Here is a 13,122-nt window from a genome sequence, read left to right as displayed (position 1 = left end):
AGATTATCTGCATAATATAAGAATACCTTACCTGTGATTTTTATGGTGAAACATTTATTGTTAATACTGCTATATTTCTGTGTCTTTGTTGCCAACATTTATAATTGAAGGAAATGGTACATTTCAATAAAATGTTAGTGAAAATAGAGTTAATTGTTTTGCCATCCGAATTCATGGTATTCCTGAATTCTATCCATGGATATGGTAGGCATAAGTTTGGCCCCTGTGACCTTCACCTCCGGGTGTTACTCCATGGTTATGTTACTTACATACAAAAGGGACTTTGCAGATATAACTAAGATCACTAATCAGCTGACCTTAAAATAGGCAATTTAGCCTGAATTATCTGGGTCTTGGTGGGCCCAGCATAATCATATGAACCTTAAAACCCAGAAGATGAAGATAGGAGAGGAAGCCAGAGAGATGTGGCACAGGGGATAGTCTGAGAATGAAAGCATGAGAAGGGCTCAACTATCGCTGGCTTAAATATAGAGATGGCCACATGGAAAGCATGAGAAGGAAATAAATTATGCCAACAACCTGAATGAGCTTGAAAACGAAACTCTGTGAGATAATAAGGAGGTGTTGTTCAAGCAGCTCAGTTTGTAGTAGTTTGTTGTGTCAGCAACAGAAAACCAATATAATGGACTCCAGGTTATAACCTCTGCCCAAGGGAATGTTTAAGGAACAAAACAGAAGTAAACCGGGTCCTGAAAGTTCTGTAAAGAAGAGCTCTCCACCAGCAGGGACCACCTAGACTATTACTGAGAGAGAAGTAAAGTTCTATCTTTTATAAGTTGATTAAAGTTCTGGTTATGAAACAGTACTCATTTATGTGAAGTGTAGAATGAGGAAAGATCCAGACCAAGTCTTGAAAATCTCCAATGTTCAATGGCAAGGGAGGAAGATACGCCTTAAAGAGACATGGGAATAGCCAGAAAGACAGAAGAAAAACTAGGAGAATGATATCACAGAGGCAGAGAAAGAGAGCAGTTCACGTGAGTAAAAAACCTTCAGTCCTGTTAAAGACCAGGTAAGAATAAACTGGAAAATACCCTTTGGATTTGACAAGAAGGGGAATAATTGGAGACCGGAACCTGGAAATGCAGGTTCAGACCGAGGACAATGAAAACAATCCTGAAGAAGAACAGTTAAAAAGGACTTTCACAACCTGATTTAAAGATGTACTATATAGGGGCTTCCCTGGTGGCGCAGCGGTTGAGAATCTGCCTGCCAATGCAGGGGACACGGGTTTGAGCCCTGGTTTGGGAAGATCCCACATGCCACGGAGCAACTGGCCCCGTGAGCCACAACTACTGAGCCTGCGCGTCTGGAGCCTGTGCTCTGCAACAAGAGAGGCCGCGATGGTGAGAGGCCCGCGCACCGCCATGAAGAGTGGCCCCCGCTTGCCACAACTAGAGAAAGCCCTCGCACAGGAACGAAGACCCAACACAGCCAAAAATAAATAAATAAATTAAAAAAAAAAAAGATGTACTATATAATAATCAAGAAGTGTGATATTGGTATAAGGATAAACCACTAATTCCCCCTAATCCATGTGTACTTTAGTACTTTTCTCCATGCTCATTTAACCATATATTAATATACGTATAGAGAGATCTTACCATTTTATTAAATAGAATATTGTTCACACTTCTCTGATTCTTACTTTATTCAACAAGCCATAGCAGTCCCTCCAAGTTACAGTAATAGCTCTAAGTCATTTTTAATAATTACCTAAAATTCATCATTACCTAATGAAACTCGCTTCATTTCCAATTTTTGCCACTTGTGAACAATCCATAAGTATTGGAAGGATTCCCAGGAGGAAAATTGCTAGGCTGAACTGTAATTTCAACATAACAGATATTGCCAGATTACATCCTTTTAAGGCTATAACTATTTTCAGTAATGCCAAGAAAGTTATTCTTTCTCTATCATTGACAATGGGTATTAACTTCTCAATCTATGTAAAGTGATCTCATTGTTGTGATTATTTGAACAGTCGAAAAGATCTGGTGCATTGAATTACCAACTGGAAAACAAAATTCAAGGTCAATTTGGAAAACAAAGAACAAAAAGTGAGAAGGTAGCCACAGGGTTCAGCAATCAAAAAGGAAAATAGCTCAGCAATTCAGGTGCTAAAAGCTTTGAGTTTTGGGGACAGATGCTGCTAATCAATCATTCTTTGTTGAAGCTACTATTCTTTTCAGATTCATGGTTAAGGGGGATGAATTCAACTGGCTTTTAAAGACTGCCCAGTTGTGTCAGGTCTGTTCATTCTCAGTGGGATATCCAAGGTGATATTGAAGGTTGTGAGAGACTGAAGGACATGAGTGGTCCTCTGATGTCCTTGTCTCCACAGCGGTTCCTCCTCACCCCTTCTTGCACATGACCATAGCCCTTACCTATCTCCCCCCATTCCTCTTGACCAAACAATGGCTACCAATCCACAAGAATTATTCCTCTATTTCCCAAGGAACCCTCTTCGGCCATCTATTCCCCAAATTGGCCACACTTCAACAGACCCCTCCTGCTAAAATGCCATCGTTTCACAGGTTAGACTGCTCATACCCAGCCTTCTCCAATAAATTCCAATCAGGACTGGACCCTCTGCTGCTCAGCCCCCAGCCACATCAAGGAGAACAGAACATGCCCGAGACCCCTTTTCATGTCCCCTCAAATTGCAAGGACTGGTTGCTTCAGTGAGCCCTGCTCCTGACCTGCTCTCTGTGTTGAAGAGCCACCTAAACATTTATTCTTTTTATTGTCTGTGGTGCAAGCCACTTGATTTGTTTTCATTATTCCGGGTTCTCACAGATGAACTGGGCTCGCAGTTCCAAGACGCTTTCCTGGCCCACTTATTCTTGTCTGCTCTTGTCATTTGAAAATGGGATCAAAGTTGTGGGGGTGAATAGCACTAAATGTTGGAAGCTCTAGTAGGATCTTACCAAGGACACTTTAGATCTTCAGTGGTTATTCTGGAGAACTTGGGATATGAATAAGATAATTCATTTGCTTGCCACCTTAGACACAAATGGTTGAAAGATTCCAAAAATTCAATCACCTGCATTTTCAAATGGGCATTGTTAGTAAGACAGTAGTAAGGAAGGGAATGGGGTTAAACCAGATTATATCATATCTTGCAGAAGTAGAATACCAGGCAATAAGAGAAATGGTAACATGCACTGGACAAGTTTATTTCAGAACCCCTCTATGTTCTGTTTACTGATGATTGGGGGAAAGGTAAACTATGGTTTCCTAGGTCTTCCTGTGGAAACAAAGAATATGTCTCAGAAATTAATGATTTCAAAAGGAACAAAGAATGTAGGAACAAACGACTATTATCAAGAAAGAGAAGCAACCATAGCAAAGATAATAAATCAGTCATAAAGACTCCCAGTTCTGTTTCAAAGGTAAAGATCAGCCTAAAGCACATTCTTGAGCTGTTTTTCAGGATCCAAACCCCCTGGAGCACTCAACCACCAGACTAAGTGGAGCCTAAGAATTGATGATGCTGACCTTTGCTGACCCTCTTGACTTCACTCAATTAGGTGCCTGGATTTTGTCAACCTAGAGTAACCTCTGCCTCATTTTAACGCTAAAACCTCCACCCTAAGGGTGGGGATTGACACCATGTTTTGAACAGCAACGTCTGAGCCTGTGGTCGCACTGGCAAGCGCATCTAGAACTCCACCTCTACATAGAAGATTGCACTCGTCCTTTCCTGAATATGCATGTGCCCTTAGCTTAAAACTTCCCTATCTTGCTGTTCAGAGAGACAGTGCTTTGAGAGCTATCTATCTCCCTGCCTCCTTACTTGTCACAAGTAATAAATGCTTCTGCTTTGATCAAAAGTACTTGGCATGTTCGTTGACTATGCACCCCAACCAACGGACCCATTGAGTCCGGCAACAGCATGAAGAGCCCCCTAAAAGAAAACTCTAAAGCTCCTGCCATTAATGATGCCTCAGGAAAGGCTAATAACAATGTGGAGGATCTAAAATCCAACCTTAAAATCTCTTCTCCCTCTCCTGATCCAACCCTAGATTGACTTTCCTTCTTGACCCCTGTACCTTACCTTCCTCCTCCTCCTTATTCTGTTCATCCTCTTCTTCCTGTACCTTCCCTAGATCCTCTTCCCTTTTCTCCATTGCTCCTTCTTAAACATACCCCTTTCACTAAACAATGTACCTTCATAATGTCTTATAACATAGGTAAAAATGATGACCAAGCTTGCTGGCCTTATACCTTTAAACTTTGGTCAAGGAGTTCCCTGGCACTCCAGTGGTTGACTCTCTGCTTGCATTGCAGGGGGCGCAGTTTGGATCCCTTGCCAGGGAACTAAGATTCCGCAGGCCACAAGGTGTGGCCAAAAAAAAATTTTTTTTTAAATAAATAAGTACATAGACTTTGGTCAAGATCAGGTTTGCATAATGTAGTTAAGAACTTTATGAATCCTCCTAAGGAAAGAGGGAAATTTACTGAAGAATTTACAGTCATCTTAGAAATTTATAGTATGGAATCTCTGATCTCTACCAGTTAGTTCATCTCTTTATGAGACACAGAGATGGGGAAACGCTAATAATGGGTTGGCCAAAAAGTTTGTTCGGGTTTTTCCTACCCAATATACTGTGTACTTCTTTTGTTATGCTCTCCAGATAGAAAGTCTTGAAGAATTGATTCCCTCCACCTGCTGACAGTATTAGCAAATGAGGGACATAACTTTTCAAAGGATAAACTCCAATTTTCAGACCAAAGTGCATTATGCTGGTCATGACATCGTCATACAAAATGGAAAGTCTCTTTCCCTTCTGAGAGTGGAAGTTCTTCATAACTTTACCTGGCTAATAACCAAAGCATAATTTAGAAGAGTTCTTGACTCATGGGATATTGTAGACATTGGATTCCTGACTTTCTATACTGGCTGCTCCTTTGTATGATCTTAACTAGTTGACACACCTGAATCCTTGCCCTGAATAGATTCACTACTCTTGGACTCCATAATTATCATAAATGTTTCTTTCTATTTGTATAAAAAAATCAGGACAGACTCTAGGGGTCTTAACAACAGCATAATGGAATCAGAGACCCACTGATTATATCCCCTCATTTTGACCCCATAGCAAAAGCCCATCTACCTTGTTTGGGTGCAATGGCAGCTGCTGGTTACTTAGCCTTAGTAGCTGCATTTAACCTCATGGTCCATGGTGCTGTTCAGACCTTATTTTTGATGAAAATACGTAGCATTTTTCTGTCTCTCGATTGACTTCCTAAAAACTCATCTCCTCTCTCCCTGCACATATTTCATCCATTGCAGGAATACTCTAGACCCCACCACTTTTCTGCCTCATTCAATGGAAGGCAAACCTCATAACTGTCATAGGCTTATTTGGGAATTTACCTGCCTCACTCTGACTTCTTAGAAACTCCTTTAAATTGTCCATAATTAAAGCCATCTGTGGACGGGAACTAGTTGAGTACCAAACAAGGAGGCAATCAAGCTAGACATGCTGACACAACCCACTCAGATTTGCTTGGATCCAACCCTCTTCCAGAGGCCAAATCTGCACAAGAGTTTGACAGTCCTTTGCTAAACAAATTATGTGATGTGATACATAAGTCATTAAAAATTACATGTTTAGGGAGTTCCCTGGTGGCTTAGTGGTTAGGACTCTGGGCTTGCACTGGCGGGGCCGTGTTCAATCCCTGGTCAGGGGACATCACATAAGCCACTCAGCATGACCAAAAAAAAAAAAAAAAAAAGAAAGAAAGAAAAAGAAAACTTACATTTTTTGAAGTAAATAATATTTGTTTTCTTCACCACAAATTCATTAAATAGAACAGAGAAGATAACTGTTTTTGCTATTAGAAGACCCCAAATTTCAAAATAAAAGAATTCTGAATGCTATGGTATATTTTTTCCTCCAAGTTTTCAGTTTCAGACTAAAGTAGACAGGATCATAAACAATACAAGTAGTATGATGTCTTTGTAGTATGTCAGCATAGCTAAATTCAAACTAACTTTCCCAGAATTTCTTTTCCTGCATGATTCTGAGTTACAGTTGGCCACAGGAGAAGTATGAACATTTTTTGGAAGGCCTAAGTGAAGCAGCTCTCATTTTTTTCACACTGAAAGTCAGTATAGGGTGTCAGGCATTGTCATAATGAGCATATATTGTTACTGATCTGCTAACACACCTTCTGGGGGTACAGTGGTACCAATCCATAGTTCCCCAAGCACACCCCATATCTCCTCATTCAGCTTTTCCTAGTCCTGGGCCATATGCATGGGTAGTTCCATGGTGAAGGGCACCAACTTCTCCTGTAGTTCACTCAACATCATGGTTTATCCTTGTGGTTTCTAGTTTATCCTTATGGATTCTAGTTCTTGCTCATCCTTACTTTACATCCAGCCTCCCTGATTACCAGCCTGGATGACTTAAGGCCCTACACAGTAGAGAGCCAATAGCCTTGCACAGACTTCTCAATCAGCTACCATAATTGTCTAAGGCCTAATGCCTATAATAAATTTCTTATTCAATTATTCATGGTGTTTCTGCCTCTCCTATCAAACGCTGCTTGATACAAGAAGTCAGTACACTTATGAAAAAAGCATCTTCTAAGGAGGAACATAAAATTATATTTGCTGCATTCATTGTTTGCTATGTGCCAGACATTTCGCTAAGTGTGCCTTATCTCTTTTGATCTTTACTACAATACTGTTTTCCAGGTGAACAAATTGAGCTCAAAGAGATTAATAAATTTGCCCAAAGCACGCTACTAGAATACGAAAAGCTGGGCAATTGAGAGTTTCTACTCATAACTGCTGGGTCATCCTACCTCCCCGAAGAGCATAAACTCTGCACAGCAATAAATTCTGTGTGCAGAATGGTGATTTTTTTTTACCCCATAAGTATTTTGACTATTCATTTTTGTTTTCTGAAACAGAATAAAGGAAACCTCATTTAAAATGTAATTAAGAGGCCAGAATGGGGAGGCCTCATGCACTACCACTTGTCATCAGTTACAACCCAACAGGAAGCATCAATTACAGACCTCAACAGGAAGATTTCTTTTGCGCAGCAACAAGCCCGGCCAATGGGAAAAGCTGGGCCACCCTGACTCTCACTTTCCTCCAATGGACTTTTGTTCAAAACGACGCCTCCCGGGACTTCCCTGGTGGTCCAGTGGTAAAGAATCCACCTTACAATGCAGGGGACACAGGTTCAATCCCTGGTCAGGGAACTAAGATCCCACATGCCGCGGGGCAACTAAGGCCACGCACCACAACCACTGAGCTCTTGTGTCTCAGCTAGAGCCTGCTAGCCGCAAACTACAGAGCCCACACGCCCTGGAACCCATGTGCCACAACTAAAGAGAAGCCCACACACCACAACGAAGAGTCCACACACCGCAACGAAAGATCCCTCAAAGCCTCAGCGAAGATCCTGTGTACCGCAACTAAGACCCGATACAGCCAAAAATAAGTTAAATAAATAAATAATAAATAAATCTTTTAAAAAAATGCCTCCCAACTTCCTCTTCTTTCTCTAGAAAGTAACTTTCCCCTCCTTTGCTAATTGGGCTTGTCTATGGTTTTTGTTACAGCTTTCTTTTCTCTAATTGCAATCCCTCTGCTATTCCTGAATAAACCCATTATACCGGTAAAATAACTGGTTTTATTTTGTAGGACAGCAGTTTGAAAGGGATCAGAATATGCCACCTCCAAATATGCCACATTAACAGAAGGATTATTTTGAGCTGAGACATTAAGAATCACTTCCACACACACCCCCACTCCAACAGGTAGGGAAGTGTCAATTTGCATAAACAAATTCTTGCTGAAATAGCCCTTATGTTCCATTAGTTTCACTTCCTTACCATTTTTGTCCCTTGAAGCCCAAACCCCCTTTCTTTTGTTGAAAGGGCATATAAACTTTTCTTCTTTGAGTTGCACTTCTTTTCTGTGAACTCTTATGCACATTAAAAAAACAAACAAAAAAAGAGTGCCTTTTCCCCTGTTAATCTGTCTTTTGTTAGTTTAATTAGCACACCTCCAGGCAATAAACCTAAGAGGGTAGGGTTTTTCCTCTCACTGTCTAAGTTAAAATGGATTGTTTTCCAAATAGACCATCTGAAGAAGTTGCTTTGCTTAACAACACAGTACAGAAATGTTGTCTTCCTAGTTAAAACTTGCAAGAGACCTACTGTCTATGTAATTCAATCACAGTTTAAAGTGTTAACTTGCCCTCCTTTACAAAACACAACTATGAAATACTCATTATGTGAGGTAAAATTCTTAGGTATGGGGAGGAACACAAACTACAAGTTCTTGTAAAAGCCGCAAGAGGCCAACCTATTGCATCACACATCTTAAAAGAAGAGTCAGGGCATGCTGAAATATGCTGTGTTTTGTTTGTACCAACATTTTCCTCATTATAAAAAATAATAAATGCTCATTAGACAATGAGGAAAATCCTGAAAAATAAAATAAAATATTATTAATAACCTATTACTCAAATATAATCATTAATATACTGGTTGATGGAATAAAATTCATGTTTTAAGACAGGATAAGAAAAATTAAGCAGAACATATTCCCTACCTGCCTTGGACCCCCACTAATGTGCAACGTGCATCTGCGTTATACATTAACCAGACCTCCTCAAAGGTGGGAATGTCTGCTCAACCATAAAGATCAATTTTTTTTTTTCCTTCTTCTGACTCCAGAAACATAACTCCTTAGAAGATAACATTCTTTTCCTAATGCTGTGAGGAGTCATGGTGACCTGTTGCACTCTTGGTACCTGTAGATCTAGACTATGTATCCTTGGTGACCTTTATGTAAAATGTCAGCGTGTCATTTTGATGGCCAATCCTTTGTGTCCAAAATGTATGTAATTGTGACTTCTACTTCTAGCAAGTGGAACCGTCCTCAGAGTTTTCTGAAAGACCATCTGTCTCCTGGGTTATAATCTTCAGGTTGGCTTGAATAAAATTCTCTATTTCTCCCATAGAGAAATTCATTAATTTTTCTTCAATGTGATGTTTTTCCTCATACGCTTTCTTTTCTATGCATAGTTTTTGTTTTCTTAAAAAAATAGTTTCAGGGAATTCCCTGGCCGCCCAGTGGTTAGGACTCTGCAGGTTCACTGCTGAGAGCCCAGGTTCAGTCCCTGGTTGGGGAACTAAGATCCCACAAGCCACGTGGTACGGCCACACACAAAAAAATAGTTTTACATGTTATAATCTTCAAAATCATAATTTTAATGATGGAATATTTTTCCAAGGAATAGAGGTACCATAGTTTGCTAAGTCATTTCTCTAGTGGTGAACAGAGAGTTCATGGATCATTCTGCTTTCTTTACTTTCACTTAGACATAATATGTTTATAAGTCAGAATTTTTTTTAATTAATTAATTTATTTTATTTTATTTATTTTTGGCTGCACTAGGTCTTCATTGCCGCATGCAGACTTTTCTCTAGTTGCGGTGAGCTACTCTTCACTGCGGTGCGCGGGCTTCTCATTGCGGTGGCTTCTCTTGTTGCAGGGCACGGGCTCTAGGCGCGCAGGCTTCAGTAGTTGTGGCACACGGGCTCAGTAGTTGTGGCTCACAGGCTCTAGAGCGCAGGCTTAGTAGTTGTGGTGCATGGGCTTAGTTGCTCCATGGCATGTGGGATCTTCCCGGACCAGGGCTCGAACCCGTGTCTCCTGCATTGGCAGGTGGATTCTTAACCACTGCGCCACCAGGGAAGCCCAGTCAGAATTTTTTTTTAATGCAAAAGTAATGCAGAAATGTTATAAAAATTCAATTTCCAACTTCCATCCTCAGAAATAATTGCTGTCCAATTTCTTCTGTCCATATCGTTCCAGGGCCTTTTCTGTGAACATACGATTATATCAAAGGACAAAATTCTTTGATAGATTTGTTAGTACACATCTAAGTTTTATTGAATCATTGAAACTGAGCCCCTGTGGGGCTCCTGGGCCTTTCTGTGTCCCCCATTTCTTTAAGGCAACGAGATGAGATTCTTCCCCAGCTGGCTATGCCTCTGTTTCCCCCGTTTCTTGATTAAGGAAATAGGGTTTCATTCAGCCTCCATTTCCCCTGAGTTCCAAGGGGAAGGTTCAAACAATTGCTAATTAGGGAAGGGAGGGGAGACAAGGGAGGAACAGTCAAGAAACAATAGTGCAGCCTTGGGGCAGAGTCCTGGTTCCCCCTCAAGGTATATACATAGCAATATCTTTGAGCTGTTTTGTAGATACTGAAACCCCTACCAGGTGAAAGAAGTTATCTGCATGCTGCCCACAAACATGTAGACCCCAGACCAGTTGGAACAAGAAGGTTGATGCTGACTCTCACTTACCTCACCACCAACCAATCAGAAGAATGTCCATGAGCTGATCACGCCCACCCTCTTTGAACCATTACTATAAAACTTCTCACTACCCCCCCAGGTGGGGACACACAGTTTTGAGGGCATTAGCATGCTGTGGCCCACTTTGCCTGGCAGAGCAATAAAGCTATTCTTTTCTACTTCATCCAAAACTCTGTCTCAGAGATTTAATTTGGTGCCGGGGTACAGAGACTTGATTTGGCTTCATTGTAAAGTAACCAACAGGTAAGAAAAGAGTTGATTTGAGAAGCATTTGAAGAACAGATTCTTATATAGTCAGAGGGGAAAGAAACACCAAATAAGATTGCTAAATTCGTTATGAGTGGTTAACTTTTTCAGAGCAATAAAGACCTGTCACATTTGTTAATAACATCTCTACCAGGTGGCAAGCATCCTAACAACTTACCAAGTTTACAAGTAAATTTCTCATCTTACAGAACAGTAGGCTTTCTGCATCTACATCAGTTGTTTATGGTTGTCAAATATATGGTATTTCCCAAGAGTGTCACGTTAGAGCAAACAGACTTAGTAAATGTTCTGTCATGCATTAAAAAATCAAGCTATTATCACTCAAACTCTAAGTTTGGGAAAATTTTTCTTTAAATGTATATATTTATATATTACATATGTATATGTATATGTAATATATGTATATATTACATATATTTATACATAAATGTATATGTATATAATGTATATTTAAGGTATATATTTATTCATACACACACACACACACACACACACACACACACACACATACTTGTCACTTCAAAATTATAAAGGTATTTCCCTAAAATATTTTTTTGGTAACCTTACAACTTTGTTTAAATTTTTAAATCTTCCCCACCCAAAGTATTTATTATTTGATGTAATGTAAGCATCTTTTTCATCAAAACAAACACCACTTATTGAATAGCTCATCTTTTCCCACTGATTTGAAATGAAAATTTAGGTTATTTTATATATATATATATATATATATATAATTTCTGTTTACTTTCTTTTATTTATTTATTTATTTTTGAAACATAGATTGGATAAATATCTATCTACCTATCTATCTATATGTCTCCTTGAGTCTATTTCTGAGCTTTCTTCTTTTTCAATGACTCATTTCTCTATAACTGCTTTAATATGACAATGTTTAATAGCTTTATATTTTGATATCTGGGAGAGCATATCCCTTATGTTTATTCTTCTATTCAAAGTACGTTATTTATGTGAATCTACTCCTCCAGATATTCTTTTTTATTAATAAATTATATTCTTTTGAATTGATAGGAGTAGAAGTTTGGAGTCATTGGGTATGTTCAATGCCAAACTGTTTTTCAAAGAAGTTGTATCAGCTTACACTCCCAACAGCAGGGCATAAAGCTTCCTGTTGCCGACTTTCTCACCAATATGTGGTTTTATCAACCTTTTAAAACTCAGTCATTCTGGTGGGTATATAGACATAACTTACTGTAGTTTTACTGATTATTATGGGAACTGTTAGAATTTTTACCTGTCTATTTTCTATTTAGAATTTCTGTTTATTTAATTTATTTATTATTGAAGTATAGTTGATTTACAATGTTGTGTTAATTACTGCTATACAGCAAAGTGATTCAGATATATATACTTTTTTTCTGTATTCTTTTCCATTATGGTTTATCATAGGATATTGAATATAGTTCTCTGTGCTATACAGTAGGACCTTGTTGTTTATCCATTCTATATATAAACCCTTACATCTGCTAACCCCAAATTCCCACTCCATCCCTCCTCCTGAAATTTCTGTTTGATGTTGGAACTGGGCAGGACCCGTGGGGCTCCTGGGCACAAAAGTCCTTCTGTGTTCCCTTCTCTGAATTCCAAAGGGTAGGTTCAAACAGTTGCTAATCAGGGAAGGGAGGGGATGCAGAGACAGGGAGGAGCAGTCAAGAAACAATAGTGCAGCCTTGGGGCAGGGTCCTGGTTTCTCCTCAAGGTATATACATAAGAATATCTTTGAGTTTTTCTGCAGAACTGAAACCATCACCAATAGAAGATGTTCCAGAGAGAAGGTCACAGTTCAATAGCCTCAAGAACCACAGATCACAGACCACCTGATGCCAGAAGATCTCTAGAATGAAAGAATGCAGGCCGTGGATGCACCCTGATCCTTATCAGCAACCCTGCCCCCTGACTATAAAACTCCTCACAACCCCCACTCCCTGAGATGGGACACACAGTCTTGAGGGCATTAGCCCGCTGTGGCCCCCTTTGCCTGGCAAAGCAATAAAGCAATTCTTTTCTACTTCACCCAGAGCTCTGTCTCCAAGATTCAATTTGATACCTGTGTACAGAGGCCAAATTTCAGCATCATCAATGTGATGCCTGTTTAAGATTTTAGTACATTTGTAGAAGGAAGGTCTAGATTTTCTTTGTTTTTATTGATCCACCTGGAATTAATTTTGGTGTAAGGTAAGTTGTAGGAGTTCAACTATCACTTTCCAGACAGCTAGTCACTTTTCACAATACTACTCATTGAATTATTCATTCCAGATAATTGATAATATAGAATCAATGTTTGTACATGTGTATGTGTGTCTGTCTATCTATAGTATATGTGTATATAAATTCTATTAAGTGTTCCTTTGCATTACATAGAATGCATAGGTAAATTGGAGAACTTCCTTGGTTTTTTTGACATTGAGTCCTCCAATCCAGGAACATAGTAAATCTCTCCATTTATCCTCG

The sequence above is a fragment of the Balaenoptera musculus genome, chromosome 10 (assembly GCF_009873245.2).
Source record: "Balaenoptera musculus isolate JJ_BM4_2016_0621 chromosome 10, mBalMus1.pri.v3, whole genome shotgun sequence".
Lineage (NCBI taxonomy): Eukaryota > Metazoa > Chordata > Mammalia > Artiodactyla > Balaenopteridae > Balaenoptera > Balaenoptera musculus.
The sequence above is the reverse complement of the archived record's forward strand: the minus strand, read 5'-3'. Positions refer to the sequence as shown.